Source organism: Solanum dulcamara, chromosome 12, assembly GCF_947179165.1.
Source record: "Solanum dulcamara chromosome 12, daSolDulc1.2, whole genome shotgun sequence".
Taxonomy (NCBI): domain Eukaryota; kingdom Viridiplantae; phylum Streptophyta; class Magnoliopsida; order Solanales; family Solanaceae; genus Solanum; species Solanum dulcamara.
The window spans coordinates 41,694,235-41,714,588 of record NC_077248.1 but is presented as its reverse complement, the minus strand read 5'-3'; the positions used below and the strand labels follow the sequence as shown (position 1 = coordinate 41,714,588).

Here is a 20,354-nt window from a genome sequence, read left to right as displayed (position 1 = left end):
GAAGTGGAAGCTCATATCAAGTGGATAATTAACTCAAGAACATGTTCTTTCTGGTGGGATGACTGGCTGGGTATTGGAAAAGGTGGAGGATACATCAAAATAGGCTCTTAAAGAAGATGGTAAGTTCACATGTTCCTTAGCTTGGGAAAGCATCAGGAAAAAGGGTGTGAAGACAGTAAGAAACTCTGGTATCTGGCACAGGAATATACTTTTCAAAGTTTTCTTTTATGCTATGGAGAGCATTAAGATGAAAACTTCCAACCAATGATAAAATTGTATCCTTTGGAAGAGAACCAGTGCAGTGCTCCTATTGTATCCGACCAGGATGGGATAATATAAACCATATTTTTATCATAGGGTACTTTTCAAATCAGATCTAGAAATTCTTCTCTGATTTATTTTGTCATAGCCATACCCCAACACCTCTTAGAAACCTTTTAATGAGATGGTGGGTTCTAAAGACAAAAAATGAGGTGTACAAAATTCTGATTCACTCCACTCCAATCTTTATTTGTTTGAATGTTTGGAAGAATAGATGTGCAGCCAAATATGGAGCTAAAAAGTCTAATATTGTAAGGATTAAATTCCTTGTTCACAGAGATGTTATGCATCTCCTTATAACCAATTTCCCACATCTTAAATGTCCTAATAGCTGGGGAGAGTTGGTTAATATGGTTGAGGAGTGTAGTCATAAGGTAAGGATCTGCACAGTCAAATTGAATGAGCCACCTAATAGTGTCTTCAAGCTTAATACAGATGGAAGTGCACTTAACAATCCCAGAAAGATTGGTGGTGGAGGTATACTAAGGGACTGGTAGGGCAATATCATTTTTCCTTCACCATTCCTTTAGGAATGGGGACCAATAGTCCAACTGAAACACAAGCTTCTACTTTTGGAGTGAATTGGTGCATCCAACATAGCTATGGGAATCTCATTTTGGAAGTAGATTTTGAACTTCTCACTAAGTGGATCACTCCTTCATCTCACCCTCCTTGGAAGATAAAACAGCACATACAAGAACTACAAGACTTGATGAGTCAACTTGATTGTTTTTACTATAATCACACCTACAGGGAAGCCAAACTTATTGCAGACTACCTAGCTAAGAGAAGTCACAAATTTGATATACCAGAGCACTACTACATCCATCAGCACTTAACTATGGGAACTAAATGGAGCTACTTATTAGAGAAGAGGGAAATGAAAAACATCAGGAGAAAGAAATTGAAGAAGATCAAGAAACCCCATTGATTATTTGTATCATATTTAATGGTATGTATGGTCTCTATACTCTTTTTTGGTGTCCCTTAACCTATTTAATTAGGCTATCTCTTTATTATTTATAGTGTTTTTGAATAGGATTAATATGTTTTTATTTTCTTACTTTTGTAAGGGGAGAGTCTCCCTTATTGACTCTTTCCTATATTCTATGTATTGAGAGGAGTCATCTCTTCTAGGTGTTTAGTATTTAGGTTTTATATTTGTTGTAGTAATGGGGAAGATTTGGCCGACCATAATATGTTGGCCGATTTATGAACCACCATAAGATTGGAGGAAAGGTTTATGTCCCACTCGGTTGTACTTTTGTATTTTATGTATCCTAAGTCTTAGAGGTGTTTGGCTCAACCCCTGTCCTCTACGAGGGATAAGATCATTGGGTTTGGTTGGTTAAAAAAACCCATATTCTCATAAACGATGCCATATTTTTATAACATCCAAATATACTTTTTGAAAAGAAATATAAATGGTCATTTATAATATATTTACCCAACTATGTGTCGAGGTCGATCCCACAGAGAATATGAAAGAATATTGTCAATAAAAAAATTTAACTGCATAGTTGTTATTTTAAAAAATGGGATTTAAATTTAGACAAAAGAAAATTAATAAAATAACAATAAATTCAAACTAAATATTTATTTGTTTTCAAAGTATGAGAAGTAACTAGGAATGAATTCTTCATGATTTCATTACTCAGAAAGAATATTCTATTAAATGATCTATTTTAGTTCTTTGCATGAAAAATTGGTAGGTTAAGTTAACCTAAGTGGTTGGTCCCATAAATGAGTGAATTTCACCACGCAACTTGGTCTATCTACGGGTTTATGCTTTACTAACTCTTAACCTAGATCCCAAATTAGCTATCCCTTGCACCATTCAAGCTATTAGATGAGGGTTGATAGCCTCAAATCTTTGTTAAATTATCCCTTTTCCCATTCGATACCCCTTTGGTTCGGCAAGTAAGAATAACACAAATTCGTGTTAGACACCATTAAAAATCAATCAAAGTGAAGAAAAAACTGTAATGACTCAGGTTATTTTTGTGTAAATTCCTTCTTTTCACCATTTAAAGACTTCCTATATACATCTCGAGTCATTTATAACTTGATGGCACTATCTGTTTGGTCCTCTGGTCATTCATTTGAGATTTATGCCTATTTGTTGGTTTTATAGCCTTTGAAACTTGAATAATTAAATTATGTCAAAAGTTAAGGAAAACAACATCAAAATGGAATTCTAATGGTTTCATCAGCTCTGGAATATTCATTTTTGACTAGTAGCATGGTCGACTCGAGTGGCGAGTTTTTTTTGATGCAAGATTGGAACATTAGGCGTTATAACATTTAAACTTTATCCTAAGTTTGATCTTAGTTAACATTCTAGGAAAACATGCTCAAATAAAAATTCTATCAGCGCATTTAGATTTGTAATATTGAGTTTGGTCAAGAAAGACCTTTCATCAGCTTTTCGAGGCTTCCAGTCTAATCTCAGGACACTTAGTGGCTTTTGGCTAAAAATGGCACTTAAGTGTGGGACTCACCTTTCATCATTATGACCTCATATAAAATTTTTGACTATGTTGTTGAGTCCAAAATATTTAATTTAGTGGGGTAGCATAGTTTGTTTGTGCGCACGAGGTTCCAAATAAATCCCAAGCACCCCATAAGAGAATTTTGGGGCTTAGCCAAAAAGTGATAGAGCAGTTACTAGTGCCTTTGATTTCACGGCTCTGGCTTCACTTTAACGTACATCACTTAAGCAGATAGTGAATCACTTAAGTGAGGTTGGCCAACTTAGGTCCTGCCACTTTAGTGGCATGGCCTTCACTTTAGCGGCAGGGGCTCACTTTAGCGATGCCCACATCTTAGCCCTTGTTGCTGTAGTGACATTAATGGTGTCTTTTGTAAAACTTGATGTCTATTAAACACCATTTTAGGACTTCTTCTCACAAGTTTAAGATCAATTGGACAGCCTCTAGATTCATTTCTTGGTGGGATTTGCTTGTTGTTGTTGGGCATTGCTGAAGAAGTATATGGGGACTCTTGGGGAGGTATTGCAACATCATTTTGAAGATAGTTCCTTTCTTTCTAGAACTCTAATGGTATTTCATGGTGTTCTTTATCTTGTCATCTTTCTTATTTGAGTGTGGGCTATTCCGAGCCTAGGACACATGTTCGGGGAGCTAATTAAGAATATTTTATAGAGTTAATTCCAAAATTCTTGAAACAGGTCCCACATTTCCATTTTAGATTCCAAAATTAGTTTGACTCATTTTAAGAGATTTTAGTATCTAAACTATTGTATTAGCATTGTGATTCTATTATTAATAGAGTGAAGTATTCTGAGGCTGTACAAAAGGGAAAGGCTTACTAACATGATTTGGAGCACGTGTGATTAGCCTATAGGAAGGCTAAACTTCCCTTTCCTTAGAACGAGCATAAATATCTAAGAGTACGTTGATTTTTTTTAATTTGGGGGTGGACTGCTAGATCATCATCTTTAGTTTCTTAGAATCTATGTGTTAGTACTTTTTTGAGTTTTTTTGGACATCGATAACATGTTGGTTGCTTTAGTTTATCATCCTTACCTTGTTGTGCAACTTGTATATGGTTTGTGGTTAATATTGATGCATGATTCAGCATAGTCTAGGCCTAGACTAGTAATTTCAAAACACTTACGTAAGTTTGAGCTATTAGGCTTTACAATCTCTATAATGTTGCCTCGAATGGCTTAGCTCCCTCTAGACTGATATAACAAACGTGAGTTTGATAGTCTGAGCCTTAGCTAGGCAGCACCCCATCTCTTGAGACCTTATATCTATATTTCCCTCCTTTAATTGGCTTCTATATACTAGGTCCCTATTATGAGGCCGTTCAATAACTTAGGTTGGGTATGATTCAAGCTTGGAGTGATTGGGTTTCTTTCATTCATACTCATATGGTTGTCATCCTACACCCATCAGACTCGTCTCTATTCGCAGTTCAAATCCCTGATTCACCCCATTGGGTTATAGTTCAATTCCATGTCTCGGTATATTAGCCTTAGTTAGAGTCCTTACCTATACTCAGCCTTAGTTAGATTCCTTAGCTGTATTAAGCCTTGGTTAGATTCCTTGGGTATCCTCAGCCTTGGTTAGACTCCTTGGGTATCCTCAGCCTTGGTTAGAGTCCTTGTCTAACCTCAGCGTTGGTTGCAGACCTTGTCTATCTTCAACTTTGGTTAGATTCCTCATTTATCTTCTGTCTTGGTTGGAGTCCTTCACTATCTTTAGCCTTGGTTAGAGTCCTTAGCCACCTTTAACCCTTGTTAAAGTCCTCATCTCCTTTTTATCTTTGGTTCAAGTCCTTAGCTCCTATTTAGTTGTGATCGAAGTCTCGGGCATTCAGTTGATTTGGGTATATTCCAGGAAATACTGTGGTGGTAATGGAAGTATCTTTAGAACCTCTTATGGTTCCTAGTTCTTCTATGTACCTGTTGGGCTTATGACGGTCTGTTTAGGTTTTATTTATGTTTACACATGAGTGTACCCTCATGGGTTATGGAGGGATGTTGGGTTTAGTCGTTGCTTATTTTCCCTTTCTATTCTAGTACACTGGTGTGCATACTTGTAAGATTTTCCTCATTTTGAGATTTGTTTTGTGTTAAAATTCTAGCATCTTATATTATTTTTACTTTTCCTACTAAGTCGGCCTATTATTCCTAATGAGTACCTATTTTTTTGGTACTCATTCCACAATCTCTATCTGTTTTTTTGATGCAGGTCTAAGAATCAGTAACTAGCATTAATTTGAGGCTGCAGTAGTCTGACTTCATAGATGAGGGGGTGAGAACATGGCGTCCTAGATTTATCCATCTCCTTTTGTATATAGTTGGAAGTATTTTTCTTTTTTAGACAAGTCTGTTTTTTAGGGTCTAATTTTAGGACTTGTATTAGCTTTATAGTAGCTATGCACATGTGACTTCTAGGGTCTGTGAGAAATTTTTTATTGTATATATTTTTGGCTTGTTTTTTCTTTTTCTTTTTTAATTTTTATTTGTGGTTTAGTTTTTTTTTAAAATTTCAACCCATAATCCAATTATTTGTAATTTCGAGATATGGGTTGGCTTACTAGTAGGCGCCATCATGACTCAAGAAATTAGGTCATCATAAGATTTGTATCAAAGTGCTTGGTTTACTGGTCTCACTTGTACAGAGGTAACGTCTGGTAGAATCTTATAGATCAGTACAGAGAAGTATGTAAGTTATCTTCTAGAGGCTACAAGATGTTGTTAGGATGATTTCCTCTTTTTTAAACTTTTTTTGTAGGGTGTGTCTTATTTGTTTTATGAAATCTCTCTTGCTTCATTCTGTCATAGGTTGGCTCGCAGACATGTTACTGAGGTGGGGGTATGCACCTGAGCCCACAAAAAGAGCCTCAGCTAATGGTAGAGGCCAAACTTAAGGTTATGTGGGGGCTATAGCACCAACTTGTGATAGAAAGAGAATTTTAGAGCTAGTGGCTCAGCCTCAAGTATCTCCCATTCATCATACGCCGGTGGGTCAGTGACAAGACCAGCCACCACTTCCACCATCTTTGGCTCCTAATCTTTTGGGTTCCATTACTCAGCTTCTGATCATAATGTAGTATATGTAGCAGGCCCCAGCTCTAACTCTAGCAATGCCACCACCATAGGGCCAGTTGGTACAAGCAACTACAGCGTTTCAATCACCATGGGAACCTATTGCGTCTTAGCCTGATATTATGGATAGGGTTATGCCTTTATGGGAGAAAAAAATGCACATGTTGGTTTTGAGACTGTTATCATCGAAGTTTTATAGGGCGATTGGAGAGGATTCCTATGAGTTTCTCACTAATTACCCATAGAGGCTACCCACATTAGGTTTGGTAGAGTCTAGAGGAGCCGACTATATTGCTACCAACATGATGGGCTGTCCGGATAGTGGTGGAATTCATATTTAGAGACCAGGCCAATTGTGTCTTTACCGTTATCATTGATAGAGTTCTTAGAGGCCTTCTTTACCAGGTTTATCTCGTGGGCATCAAAGATCGACTCCATGATCAGTTTTAAGATTGGAGCAGGGCTCTATGACTACGTTTGAGTGCGAGGCTAGACTTAACAAGCTATCCCATCATGCCTGTATGATCCTACCTACTATGGAGGAGAGAGTTTGGTACTTTATCCGAAGGTTAAGACTCTACTGTAGATTAAGACTCACTCTATGATTTTGGTGGGACATTTATTTCTAGATGTATTACACCATGCTCGTACACTTGAGCAATTCCATCATAAGGACAACGGGAAAAGAGGCAAAAGGGCTCGATATGAGGATTGCTATATTAGGTCCCATCTTAAGCTAGGAACTTGTATGATAGGCCCCGCTAGAGTTTTCAACAAGGTCATTCAAGTTTGATCGGTTTAGGCCTCATTACATGCTTTAGAGGGCGACTGACATTGTTAGGGTGGTTTTAGAGATGGTCTGAGTCAGGGTTGAGGTAGTTCACAATCGGGCACTAAAGGCCATGGTGGTCATCATCCTATTATGAGCAGACCTCAATAGGATTGTTATGATTGTTGAGAGCTTGATCACTAGGCTAGAGAGTTCTCCTTTAGTAGGTCAGTTTCACCATATCCATAGGTAGCTCGACTAGCTCAAGTATCAAAACCTCTAATTATAGAAGGAGACCAGGGTTAGGACAATTAGGGTGGTCATCAGGGTGCACGGGGTGGTTCCTAAGAAGGAAGGTCATATATTTGGTTTGATGCTCAAGGTAGAGGCATTCAGGATCACTTCTATGCAACTCCAACAAGAGAGAAGGCTGGGGCATTGGATGATGTGATCAAAGGTACGATTCTTTTATGCCATCTACCCACCTTATCTTTATTTAATCCATGCTATACTTTTTCATATATGTTTTTGCATTGTGCTCCTTAGTAGGATATGTGTCTAGAGCCCTAATTATGCCATTGTATGTGTTTTGAACCCAGTAGGTGAGTCTTTAGTAGTAGATCAAGTATTTAGATATTTCTTGTGACTATTTAGGGGAGGGACACATGAGCTGACCTTATATTGCTTGATATGTTGGATTTTGATATGATCTGGGCATGGATTGGTTATCCCTTCACCAAGTGGTCTTGGATTGCTATTTCAAGACTGTTAGCGTAGCCATGCTTTCTATTTCACTAGTAGTTTGGTAGGGCTCTTATAGTGGTACACCATTTAGAGTTATCTCTTTTATTTAGTCTCGGTGGTTGGTGGCTAGTGGATGCTTGGATTACTTGGCTTATGTAAGAGATGTTAGTAGGAAGGGTCCTATAGTTGATCACTTCCTATAGTGCGAGAGTATGTGGATGTATTTCCTATTGACCTTCCTGGCCTTCCCTTGGATCATAATATTGACTTTGCCATTGACTTAGAGCTGCACATTATCCTATTTCTATTCCGCACGACTTTGTGGCCTCTGTAAAGATCAAAGAGCTCAATGTTCAGCTTCAAGATCTCTTAGGTAAGGGACTCATTTGGACTACTATATCATATTGGGGTGACCCAGTCTTGTTTATGGAGAACGGTGGTTCTATGCGGATTGCATTGACGTCAGGCTGCTTAAGAAGGTGATGGTGAAGAACCATTATCTAATGTCTCATATTTATGACTTGTTTGATCAACTTTAGAGTGTTTTAGTATTTTCTAAGATTTACTTGAGATTTAGATACTATTAACTGAGGATTAGGATAGCGGACATCCCTAACTAAGACTGCATTTAGGAATCGCTATGGCCGCGATGACTCATGTGTTTAGGTTATATCTGGATTCCTTCATCATAGTCTTTATTGATGATATATTGGTATACTCATGAAGCTGGAGTAAGCATGAGCAATATTTAAGGATAATGCTCCAGACTTTGAGAAATCGGCGGCTTTATGCCAAGATCCCAAAGTGTGAGTTTTGGCTTGAGTTTGTAGCATTCTTGGGACATGTGGTGCCTAAGGATGGTATCTTAGTGGATTCGGCAAATATTGAGGCTATTTGATACTGGCCAAGCCCACTTTTGTCATTGTTATTTGAGATTCACAGCTTTATCGAATAAGTTGGTTATTACAGATGCTTTGTTGAGGGATTTTCTACCATTGCATCACCATTGACTTGGTTGATTTTTCAGGATGTACCATTCGAGTGGTCTGTGGAGTGTGAGTTGAGATTTTAAAAGCTCAAGGAGTTTCTCACCACCACTCAAGTATTGACTTTTCTAGTTAAGGGTGAAGGCTTCATAGTATATTATAATGCATCCAACATTGGTTTAGGTTGTGTATTGATGAAGCGGGGCCGGGTTATAGTTTATGCGTCAAGGCAACTTAAGTTGCATAAGCACAACTACCCCTCTTATGACTTGGAGTTGGGGGTGGTAGTTTTGTACTTACGATTTTAGGCCCTACCTGTGTAGAGTTTATTGTGAGATCAACATATACCAAAGGAGTCTTTTATATATTATGTGCTAGAGGGACCTCAATTTGAGGTAGCATCATTAGACTGAGCTTGAGTAACTATGTCCTCTCTATTCTCTACTATTCAAGTTTAGAGAATGTAGAGGTGGATACCTTAAGCCGAAAGGGGATGGGTATCAGTAGTCTAGCCTTTCTCTCTATTTTTGAGAGATATTTAGCTTTCGACATTCAGTCTTTAGCCAATGACATGATTTAGTTGATATTTCCAATTTCCAAAAGATGTTAGCTTATGTAGGAGTTCAGTTATCTATTTGGATCAGATCCGCAATTGTCAATTTGACAAAGAGGACTTGGCTTCTCTTTGGAATCAAATTTTGAGAGGTCATGCCAGTCAGGCTACCTTAGATTCAAATGGGGTTTTGAGGTTCGCAAGTCGTATTTGTGTTGAAATAGTTGGGGGTCTGATTTAGCTAATCCTTAGTGAGGTCCATGATTCCAAGTATTCTATCCATCCATACATCGCTATGATGTATCCTGACTTAAGACAACATGACTGGTGAAGAGGTATGAGAACAAATATAAAAGACTATGTGCCCTATTATCTGTGTTTTCAATGGGTGAGGGCCGTGCATTTGAGGATTGGAGGTGAGTTTTAGAGATTACCTATTCTTGAGTGGAAGTTAGATCGTTCACCATGGACTTTGTGGTCCGTTTGAATTGGACTCCTAGAGGTACTGATTAAATTTGGGTCATCATTGATTGATTGAACAAGTTAGCACACTTCCTTCCCATTCAGTCTTCATTTAGTGCCAAAAGTTTGGCTCGTATCTATATTTGAGAGAATGTCTGTCTTTATGGTATACATGTATCTATCATCTCAGGCCGGGGCTCACAATTCACTTTTTTCTTTTGAAGGAATTTTCAAAAGGAGTTGGGCACCCATGTCGACCTTAACATAACTTTCCAACGGCAGACTGATAGCCAGTTAGAGCGCACTTTTAAAGTTCTTGAGGATATTTTGTGTGCTTGTGTTTTGGACTTTTGAGGTTAGTAGGAACTGTTTTTTCCATTGGTAGATTTTGCATCAAACAACAACTACCACTCTAGTATTCAAATGGACCAGTTCAAGGCCTTGTATGGAAGTAATTATCGCTCTCCAGTCGATTGATTTGAGTCTAAGGAACCTAGGTCACATTGTATAGACTTTCTTTAGTTGGCGTTGGATCATGTGAGGGTGATTCAGGAAATGTTCCAGATAGCTTAGAGTAGGCACTGTACTTAAGCTGATTGTATGTGCCGATCTTTGAGATTTATAGTTTGTGAAAAAGTATTCCTCTAAGTATCATCCATGAAGGAAGTAAGAAGATTTGAGAGGTATGGAAAGCTTAGCCCCCCTGTATATTGGGTATTTTGAGATTTTGAGGACAGTCGGAGATGTCACTTATGAGTTAGTCCTGCCTCCAGTATTTTCATCTATCCATCAACTTTTCCATATTTTGATGCTACACCAGAATATTCTCGATGAATCTTATGTGCTCCAGTTTGATTTGTTTGAGTTGCATGATCACCTAACCTTTTTTCAGTAGCCAGTTGCCATTCTAGCCAAAAATATAAAACGGTTGTGATCTGGAGCCATTCTTATGGTTAAGATCCATCAGAGGTATCATCTAGTTAGAAGGCTAACTGGGAGACCGAGCATGAGATGTGAGAGCTGTTCCATGGATTATTTGAGCCTTCAGGAAGTTCTTTACTACTTTCGTTGATAAAATTCCTTTTTTAGTAGTGGATGTTGTAATTACCCTCCAGGTTATTTCTGTGTAAATACCTTCTTTTTGTTGTTTTGAGCATTCCTATAGAGACCCTAAGTCATTTATGACTTTCTGGCACTAAATGTTAGGTCGCATGGTCGTTCATTTGGGATTTATGTCTCTTTCCCTATATTAGAGCTTTTGAAACTTGAATAGTTGACTTTAGTCAAAATTTCATATAAATGACCTCTAAATAGAGTTTTAATGGTTCTATTAGCTCCAAAATGGTCATTTTATGCTAGTAGCATGGTTGGGTCGAGTCCCGAGGTTTTTTTAGTGCGAGATTGAACCATTAGCCATTTTAGACTTAAGCTTTTTCTATGTTTGATCTTGGTCAACATTCTTAGAAAATACGCTTGGATAAGAATTATGTTAGTACAGTTAGTTCTATAATGTCGAGTTTGGTCTAGAATGACCTATCGTACGCTTTCTGAGGGTTTCAATCTAATCATGAGGCCACTTGTGGATTTTTTCTAAAAATGACGCTTGGGTGTGATACCCACCGTCGCTGTATGGATGTTTTAACTATGATGTTGAGTGTAGAACACCGAATTGGGTGGGGTAGCATAGTTTGGTTGCGCGCCAGAGTTTCGAGCAAATCTTAAGCACATTATTGAAAAATTTTGGGACTTCGCTAAAAAGTGTTGGTGCAATGTGCTGGTGCATGTTCCTTATGCTCCTCTTTTGTACCCCCGACTTCCCTTTAGCAGACCTCGCATAAGAATCCAAGGTATCACTTAAGCAAGGCTAGACAAATCAAGGCCTCTTAGTTTAGCGGACTGGCCTTCACTTTAGCGACCCCCACTTTATCGGCCAGGGGATCACTTTAGCGAGGCCCACCTCTTGGGCTTGTGTCTCTTTAGGGACATTAATGATCACTTTTGCGAAACCTGGGGGTCTATATATGACCCATTTTGGGGAAATTTTCTATAAGTTTTAGATGAATTGGAGAGCTTCTGAACTCATTTCTTGGTGGGATTTGCTTGTTGTTGCTTTTTGAAGAAGTGTGTGGAGACTCTCAGGGAGGTATGGTAGCATCATTTCTAAGGTAATTCCTTTCTTTCTAGACCTCTAATGGCCTTTCAGGGTGTTCTTGAACTTGTCTTTTTGTATGTTTCAGTGTGGCCTGTTGTGAGCCCTAAATTACATTTCATTTTGGGAGACATCTTCGAAGAGCTAATTAGGGCCTTTTTATGAACTCTATTCTGAAATTCTCGGCACACGTCTCACATTCTCATTTTTTAGACTCCAAAATTAGCCTATCCATATTTTAAGTGACTTTAGTGTCTAAATATCTATATTAATGTTATGATTTTATTTTTGATAGCGTGGCAAGGTTTTGAGATTGTACAAAAGGGAAATAATTTAGAGACTTAATTTGGAGCATGCGCAATTAGCCTTAAGGTAGGATAGGCTTTCCTCTCCTTAGATTGAATATGTAATTGTATATTGATTTATTCAAATTTGAAGGTGGACTACTAGTTGATCATGTTTAGCTTCTTAGGATCTATGTGTTAGGCCTTTTTCGGTCTATTCGTACATCGATACCATGTTGGTTGCTTTAATTGATCATCATTACCTTGTGTTGTGACTTGTATATGGTTTGTAGTAATTATCGAAGCATTCTTGTCCTTATTATAGGTTAAGACTAGTGGTTTCAATACACATGCGTAAGTCGTTAGGCCTTTGAATCTCTCCGACGTCACTTCAGTTGGCTTAGCTTCCCGTAGACTAATATAGAAGACTTGAGTCTTATAGTTTGATCCTTAGCTATATATTAACGCAAATCTTGAGACCTTATATCCGTAATTCCCTCTATTCATTGGCTTCTATGTACTTGGTACTTGTTCGGAGGTTGCTCATCAACTCAGGTTTTATATGGTTTGGGCTTGTTGTGATTTATTTATGGAAGTCGATCTGGGTTTTTCCCTTGAAGCTCGTTTGGCATCTGATCCTACATTTAGCCAACTCATCTCTATTTGTGGTACAAGAGCCTGATTCACCCCATTGGTTTATGGTTAAAGTCCATTCCTCATCTCCTCAACCTTGGTTAGAGTCCTTTGCTATCCTCCATCATGGTTAGATTCCTTGGCTATCTTCACCCTTGGTTAGATTTCTTGTCTATCCTCAGCCTTGGTTAGAGTCCTCAACTATCCTAAGAATTGGTTAGAGTCCCTAGCTATCTTCAGCCTTGGTTAGATTTCTTTGTTATCATCACCTTGGTTGGAGTCCTTGGCTATCTTCAACCTTGATTAGAGTCCTCGACTATCTTAAGTCTCTGTTAGAGTCCTTGGTTATCCTCAGCCTTGGTTAGAGTCGTTGACTATCTTTAGCCTTAGTTAGAGTCTTTGGCTACCTTCAGCCCTATTTAAATTTTCTGGCTCCTTCTTCTCTTTGGTTCAAATCCTTAGCTCATATTCCTCTTTGATCGAACCCCTGATCTCGACATTCAATCACGAATCTCAGGCATTTAGTTGGATGGTTCAAGTGCATGAAAGATTGTGGTGGTAATGGAAGTATCTTCAGAATCTCTCTTGGTTCCTAGTTCTTCTGTGTGCCTGTCGGACTTATGGGAGTCCATTTGGGTTTTATTTAAACTTGCACACGAGTGTAACCTCAGGGCTTATGGGGACCCAATTGGGTTTAGTTAGTTGTATCTTCTCTCTTTTTGTTCTTAGTACACCTCATGTGTATACCTGTTAGTTTTTCCCCATTTTGAAATTTCTTTTGTGTTTAAATTCTAGCAGTTTGTATTACTTTTACTATTCCTGCTCAGTCAGCCTATGATGCCTACTGAGTATCCGTTGTTTTGGTAATCATACTACACTTTGTGTGGCGACTCTCTTGGGAGGATGCCACTTCTTAAAAAGAACACTTGTATAAGACTTGAGAATTTTTATAAGAAGCTTAATGTAAGACATATTAATCATAATTTAGTAGTAAAATTGGACCCATTCAAACTGGGTAAAGGTTTAAATTTTGTCATTTAAAAACTCATTTGATCCCAATTTAACCAAATAAGTATTCCAATTTATGGTGGAACAATTGTTCAAGAAAATTTAAGAAAATACCTTATAGGATTTCCATGTATTATTCCATATCACTACAGCTCAAGTTATAAATAATTACCAACTTACGAGTACCAAAGTTAAATGGTTCATGCTTCATACAAATATTCCAAATTAAAAAATAAATTTAGTACATTACAAGACTTGGGTTGACACACCCCAAAACAACAAAATATGTCACCAAATTAAGTTACAAACCATAATGTCTTGATCAAAACTATCCTTCAAAATTTCATATACATGTACAACCCAAGGATCATATAATTTTCCCAAGACTACTCAAAATATGGATCCCAATATGCAAATGTTATCTTCCTTAAAGCTCTTAAAACTCTATCTCTAATGGCTAGCTTCAAGCATCTCCTCGGGCATTTCCTACGATGGAAAAAGCTATCTCTAAGCATAAAGCTTAGTGGTGTAAAAACTACAAGTTTTAAGCTCATAGCACCATCTTTACATGAGATTAAATAATATGTTCCTTCTAATAAGTACATCATGCCATCACACCAAATATAATCAAGTATCAAGAAGGATCGAAATCCTATATCAAGAAGGGTCAAGACCTAATAATCAAGAGAATCAAGAACCATATTAAAAATGACATTCTAATTCGTATTTAAAATGGACAATTTCCTTACGTAAGACAAAGCAAACTTCTAGAGTCAATGTGACAAAAGATCTGATTCAAGAGGCATGTTAATAGTGACAAAGTCACAGCCACAAGAAGTACAAAGTCCACAAAAATGTCAAGTGATCAAAAATCTGTACAAGTGGGCGAGTCAAATAAGTGTCTTGAAAGTCTCAAAAGAAACAAACACGACAATACAAAGTGACAACAAAATAACCAACATATCCAAATAGACTTTCAAAAATACAATAAGGTAAAAAGAGTACAAATACAGGTTTATACAAGAACCTTGGCTTTTTAGCACATAAACAACCCTACCACAATTCAAATTTTGTATCAATAAATATGTCAATTTCCTCAAATAAATTTCTTTAGCTTATACAAGTGTATAAATACCTTGAATACAAAATCAAATACCCATTTGATATTTACCAATTTAGCAGGTGAAATGAATAATATAGATATCAAAAGTGAGCCTAGTTTGTGCAAATGGCAAAATTTTGTGACTAAATTTTGAATCTGGTAAATGACAAAACTAGACTTTTCAGCCTTCATAAAAGTTTTAGATACATATCCTCGGTTACAAAGAATAAAACAACCATCAAAAATTATATTTTTTGCAAGACGATATGCTTAAAATACTAACAGCAGTACATAGGGGATTTGTAAATCAAAAATCTGAATAGAACTCTTCCTATATTGTGTCCCCTTTTTCGAATCAATAATAACAGAATTAGGTTCCAAAATAAACATAAGAGTTGTAGGTATGTGTGTTAGATTTCAAGAAATATTTATTCAGTAAAACAAAGTTCTTCACAATGAGATATCTTTAACTTACTAATAGCTAAATTGTATCAAAAATGGATTTAGGTTATTTACCACAAGGGAGATATTGTCTTAGAGTAAAGAAAAAATATTTCTAGGTGATTTTATAAGGAAAACTGATTGAGAGAGAGTTCAGGAGGTTTTCTCATCCTTAAGTAACAAAAATTGGAGAGGAGGTGTTAAAACATATTTTATCAAAGTGATGTTGATCGCTTAATATAAGTGGAAAATGGTGGTTGTCCAAAATAAAAAGTTGGCTGCCCAAAATTCATAAAAGTATCCTACTTCAATCACTATTATCATAAGGATATATATGTATATAATTTCATTATAAGTTACTAAATTATCATAAGACAATCCTTTATAATACCATCATAATTTAAGGAAAACAAGTATTTTTCAAATAACAAAATTCGAGTTAAGAATATTGTGAAGTATGAGTTGTTCATATCATCAAGAAATAATATTTTGAAGTATGAATATTAGCTTATATAATTGAGGGCATTACACTCTGCATATACTTTCGTGATATAGGTTGGAGCACTAGTTACCAGAATTGATTCGATCCTGCAGCAGTCTATCTTCGAAGACGAGGGTGAGCACATGGTGTCCTAGATTTACCTATCTCCTTCTGTATATTGTTGGCTAGTCTTTTGCTTTTTGATACAAGTTTGTTTTTTGGGTCCATTTTAGGACTTTTATCCATTTTTTAGTAGATATGTACATGTGACTTCCAGGTCTGGAAGGGATCTTTCATTGTATATATTTTTGGCTTGCTTTTCTTTGTTCTTTTGTAATATCTTTTTATGGTTTAGTTTCTACCCTTAATCCTTTTACTTGCAGTTTTGAGATATGGATTGTCTTGCCTACTGACAGGTTATAGTAGGCGCCATAATGATTCAAGAAATCGGATCATGACAAAAACAATGCATGCAAAAATCATTCAAGAATCACTTTTTGCATTAACTTCAATAATTTATCATGGTTCCCGTAATTATAGATATGAAATTTAGTTGTACATTATGTCAATAACACAATAAAAATTTATAAAAATAATTTTTCTTGTGTTAATAATGAAAATTCAAGAACAATAGCTAAAATATCTTTCAAAAATCACGAATACAAATAAAAAATAAAGGATAAAAAAGAATAAATCAAAGTTCTCCGGCCTCTACGGTGGCTCTTCTAAAGTTCTCAAGCTATATAATTCTAAGATCTATGTTATGTGTTAGTTGTAAGTTAGTTGTATAAGAATTATTTTTATGGACTATTTATAGATGTAGAAAATCCCAAATAAAATAATTAAGTCCAAAATGAATTGAAAAAACAAATGTCACGACCCAACTCCGTAGGCCATGACTGGTGCCCGAGTTGGGCACCCATACGTACCCTTAGCCCCACTTAGTACATTAATCGAATAAATATAGGTAATGATTAGAAGGGATCTCTAAACAGATATAATGCACGAGGGTCGATAGGCCATCACGAAACACAAAAAAAAAACCCAAAACATATATACAAAACCCACATCTCATGTCTACAGACCTCTATGGAATGATATCCTAGTCATATGATAGGACAGGGCCCCGCCGTACCCTGAACAACGTATATATATACAACAGGAAGTGTCAGTACCAAAATAGGACTCCGAACAAAGGAGCACTGTCGACCAACATGGTGGATATCCTAAGCGAGCGGATCAGCAAACCAATCGTCTGTACCTGCGGGCATGTAATGCAGCCCCCGAAGAAAAGGGGTCTGTACGGAAAATGTACCGAGTATGTAGAGCATGAACTGTAATAAGTAAAGTTATTTCCAGAGCAGAAAGTGCAAAAATGAGCAAAATATCCAGAAATATCAAATGCTTATCAAACCACATATAATGGGTTGTAATAAGTAAAGTCATTACCGCAATAGAATGTACAAAACTGAGCAAAATATCCGGAGATATCAAATGCTGATCAAAACCTCAGATAATGTATGCAGAAAAACATATGCCATATCCGGCCCCATTATGGGACTCGGTGAACAAAGTGTGGTCGCCCTCCCATCATCGGCGCCACGGCACAGCATAACACCAGAGTAGGGAATATCTCTGTAACAAATCATATCATATCAGATGGCCATATCAAATTATATCATATCATATCATATCACAAACATAGATGTACATGGCACAGCATAACTCTGTGGCATAATATTTACCACCCCATGTACATGTCATACCTGCCCCCTCACATCGGGACACGGCGAACAATGCAGAAAAGTATGCACGATAACATATCCTGGCCCAGGCTCAGTGAAGGAAGCATTGAGGCATCCACGAGTGGAGTAGTGAGAAACTATACGCAATTTAAATCATATTTAAGACTCAATGGAATAATCAGAATGAGCTATCATTTAAAAATTGAGACGAGACTCATGTCAAGTACCTTTCGAAAGTTACCCTAGATTATATCAGAATAAATCTTCTGGAATCATATAGACGTATCGAAGCATAATAAAATACCTTTTGGAAATCAAGGAATTGGCCATCCTAATGGCTCTAGGAATAGGAACCTCTTTGAAATTATATAAAAGTCATATTTTTGTTTCATAAATACCATACCAAAACAAAGATTAGCTTTACATACATATGTCAAAACATAAAAATCGAAAGAATATGCTTTACATACTTATGTCAAAAACATGCCAAAAGAAAGAAAGGTTCGCTTTACGTACCTCTTACGGATTACTCTTAACTATGCTCGCCTCGTCGTCTCTTGAACCTATTTAACATGAAATTAATACTAAGGTTAATAAACTTTCACTTTCCAATTTCCAACTCTACACCCAAGTAACCATAGGAATCATTTCCTTATCTATGTCTCTCGACTAGTTTATTACTAGCTCTGAATCTACCGAAAATCGGGCAGCATCTCCCCTGTAACTTGAACATCCCCGAGTTTTCAACTCGGCCACCATGTCAAAAACCATACCAACAACAACAGCCATCAGCATGTATACAAGTAAATCACTTCAACTTTACACAATACAAGCTCTATACAACTCATTCCAAACTACGGTACCAAAATAGAGTTTTTAACCTTTATTTCGTAAAATATGTAGTCATACCAAACGGAGGGTTGTGTGGCTGCAACCAGAAGCACCCACATACATTTTTGAGTACTTTAAATCCCTGAAGCACGCAATTATACCACCACCAAACTGCAGCACAACAACAACAACACACTACGCGACTTCGATTTAACTACTACGACTTCCATTTAGTTTGTTTCCAACGTCAAACATCCTTAAACATTTTTTCCCACTTCCAGCATATTTTAAGACATTTAATATACTTCATAACATCATCATAAAGTCCAGTTCAAAACAGAAAACTTTACCTTTCCCGAAATTCACCAAAACTCGCCAAAACTTGCCTCGGAATTTCCTTTAGCGCAGCTGAAACTTATTGGCTGTTTGGTAACGTTTTGGGCTGCTTCAAACCACAAAATTTCATTACTAATATCTTCATAACATCATGGTATAACTCATATAATTAATTCTTGGAACGGAATTGGAGAACTTACCTTTTTCTCCTCCCAAAACCGTAGCTCTTTCCTTCTTTCTACCTTAAGTTTCTCTTCTCTTTTCTTCTTTCTTTCTCTTGTCATTTCGTTTTTCTTGTATTGAGTTCTCTAGATGAGTGTGGAAATTAATGAGTCATAAGACTCATATATATATATACAACTTTAGGGGTGACAGATGTCATCCCCTAAGTGGTGACACGTGTCAAGCCCTAAGTGGTGACAAATGTCAAGATCTAAGTGGTGACACATGTCAAGGTTTCATTGGTCCAACACACCCCTCTTCTCCAATCATGGGCTGCCATGTGGCATGTGGGGCCCACATGAGTCTTCTTGAAGACTTTGTGAAATTCCCATTTTATCCCTAGCCTTCCACAATATTACCATAGGCCACTTTGCGAATTTTCCTTTTTGCCCTTTGCCTTTTCCAATATTTCCACACAATTAATGATCATAAATAATATTCATATCCAACTTGTATATTAAATAAATTTTGGAAGATGTTCATTCCCTTAACTTTACCACAACTACCCTAAAACATCCAACCGTATAAAATATGGGATATAACATTCTCTATGAGAAATTCCAATTTTTGCCTCTCACCTTTTATAATATTTCCAAGTTGAAATTCTAATTTAGTCATAAGAATTTTGTATCCAACAAGATCAAATATAGCCTTATCCTTGACTTGTTACCATTATCTCCAAAATATCCTAATGTGCAAAATACGGGTTATAACACCAAAACCAAATGGAATTGGATTTCCGTGTGTGCGCCTTCAATTCGTGTTACAGATACCACCTCAACTAGGAATGGTTCTTTCTGTTGCTTCCACATGTCCAACTTTCAGGTATGTTTCCCTTTTTACTTCAATTTCAAATTTATTAGTTTATATCCAAATAATAATATAATATTAAAATCCTTATATTAAGTTGTCAGCTTGATTTCCTTATATGATTTCTTATTTTTAATCCATTTATACTCCTCTTCATCTTCACATCATTTTAATTCTATAAATAAAATACACAACAGAAGAATAATTCATAAAATTCATGCTAAAAATAATAATAAAAAGATTAAATGTGAGACAAACAATGATTAATTAAATATATATTTCTTCTCATATAAAATTAGCTTTGTACATTATTGGTACTTTGTTTGGTACACTTTTTAGTTCATACAAACTAAGGCTTGCATTAGTTATATACTTTATTGTGTATTGAGGTGTGTATTATAAGACCATAGATTGTCATGTAATTAATATAAAGGGTTTCAACACATGCATTATATTGATTAATGACATAATTACCCATCAAAACCCTCCTAAGAAAATTTCCATTTCCCAATGCTAAAGAGTGTGGAGGGTATTTTTCTAAATAAATATTTTTTAAAATAGAAGTTATGTAACACATTTTAATTTTAATACACAAAATCAAACATTGCATAAGAAATAATCTTAGCATAATTAATGCATGCATTAGTAATACAATATATTCAACATTAATCTTATAAACCCCACCATATAACCCCTTAGAGAGTGATATCATTGTCACTTTTAGGAGTGGCAAATGAGCGAGTTCAGTCGAATAAGGGTTGGTCAAAAATGAGTCAAGTGAAAATGCATAAAATATTCAACTTGACCCATATTTGATATGTATAAAAATGGATAAACCTGACCCATATTTGATATGTATAAAAATGGATAAACCTAATGGATAATATGGATACTCA

The 20,354-nt window shown here is 36.5% G+C and overlaps 1 long non-coding RNA gene across 1 annotated transcript; it reads right to left on the bottom strand.

Moving 5' to 3' along the window:
- Positions 1-17,724: 17,724 nt before the first annotated feature.
- LOC129877794 (uncharacterized) lies at positions 17,725-18,736 on the bottom strand. Its single transcript, XR_008763615.1, has 3 exons — positions 18,627-18,736; positions 18,441-18,532; positions 17,725-17,822 (listed from the first exon to the last, which is right to left on the bottom strand). It is a non-coding gene; the product is annotated as an uncharacterized LOC129877794 (long non-coding RNA).
- Between the last annotated feature and the right edge of the window lie 1,618 nt (positions 18,737-20,354).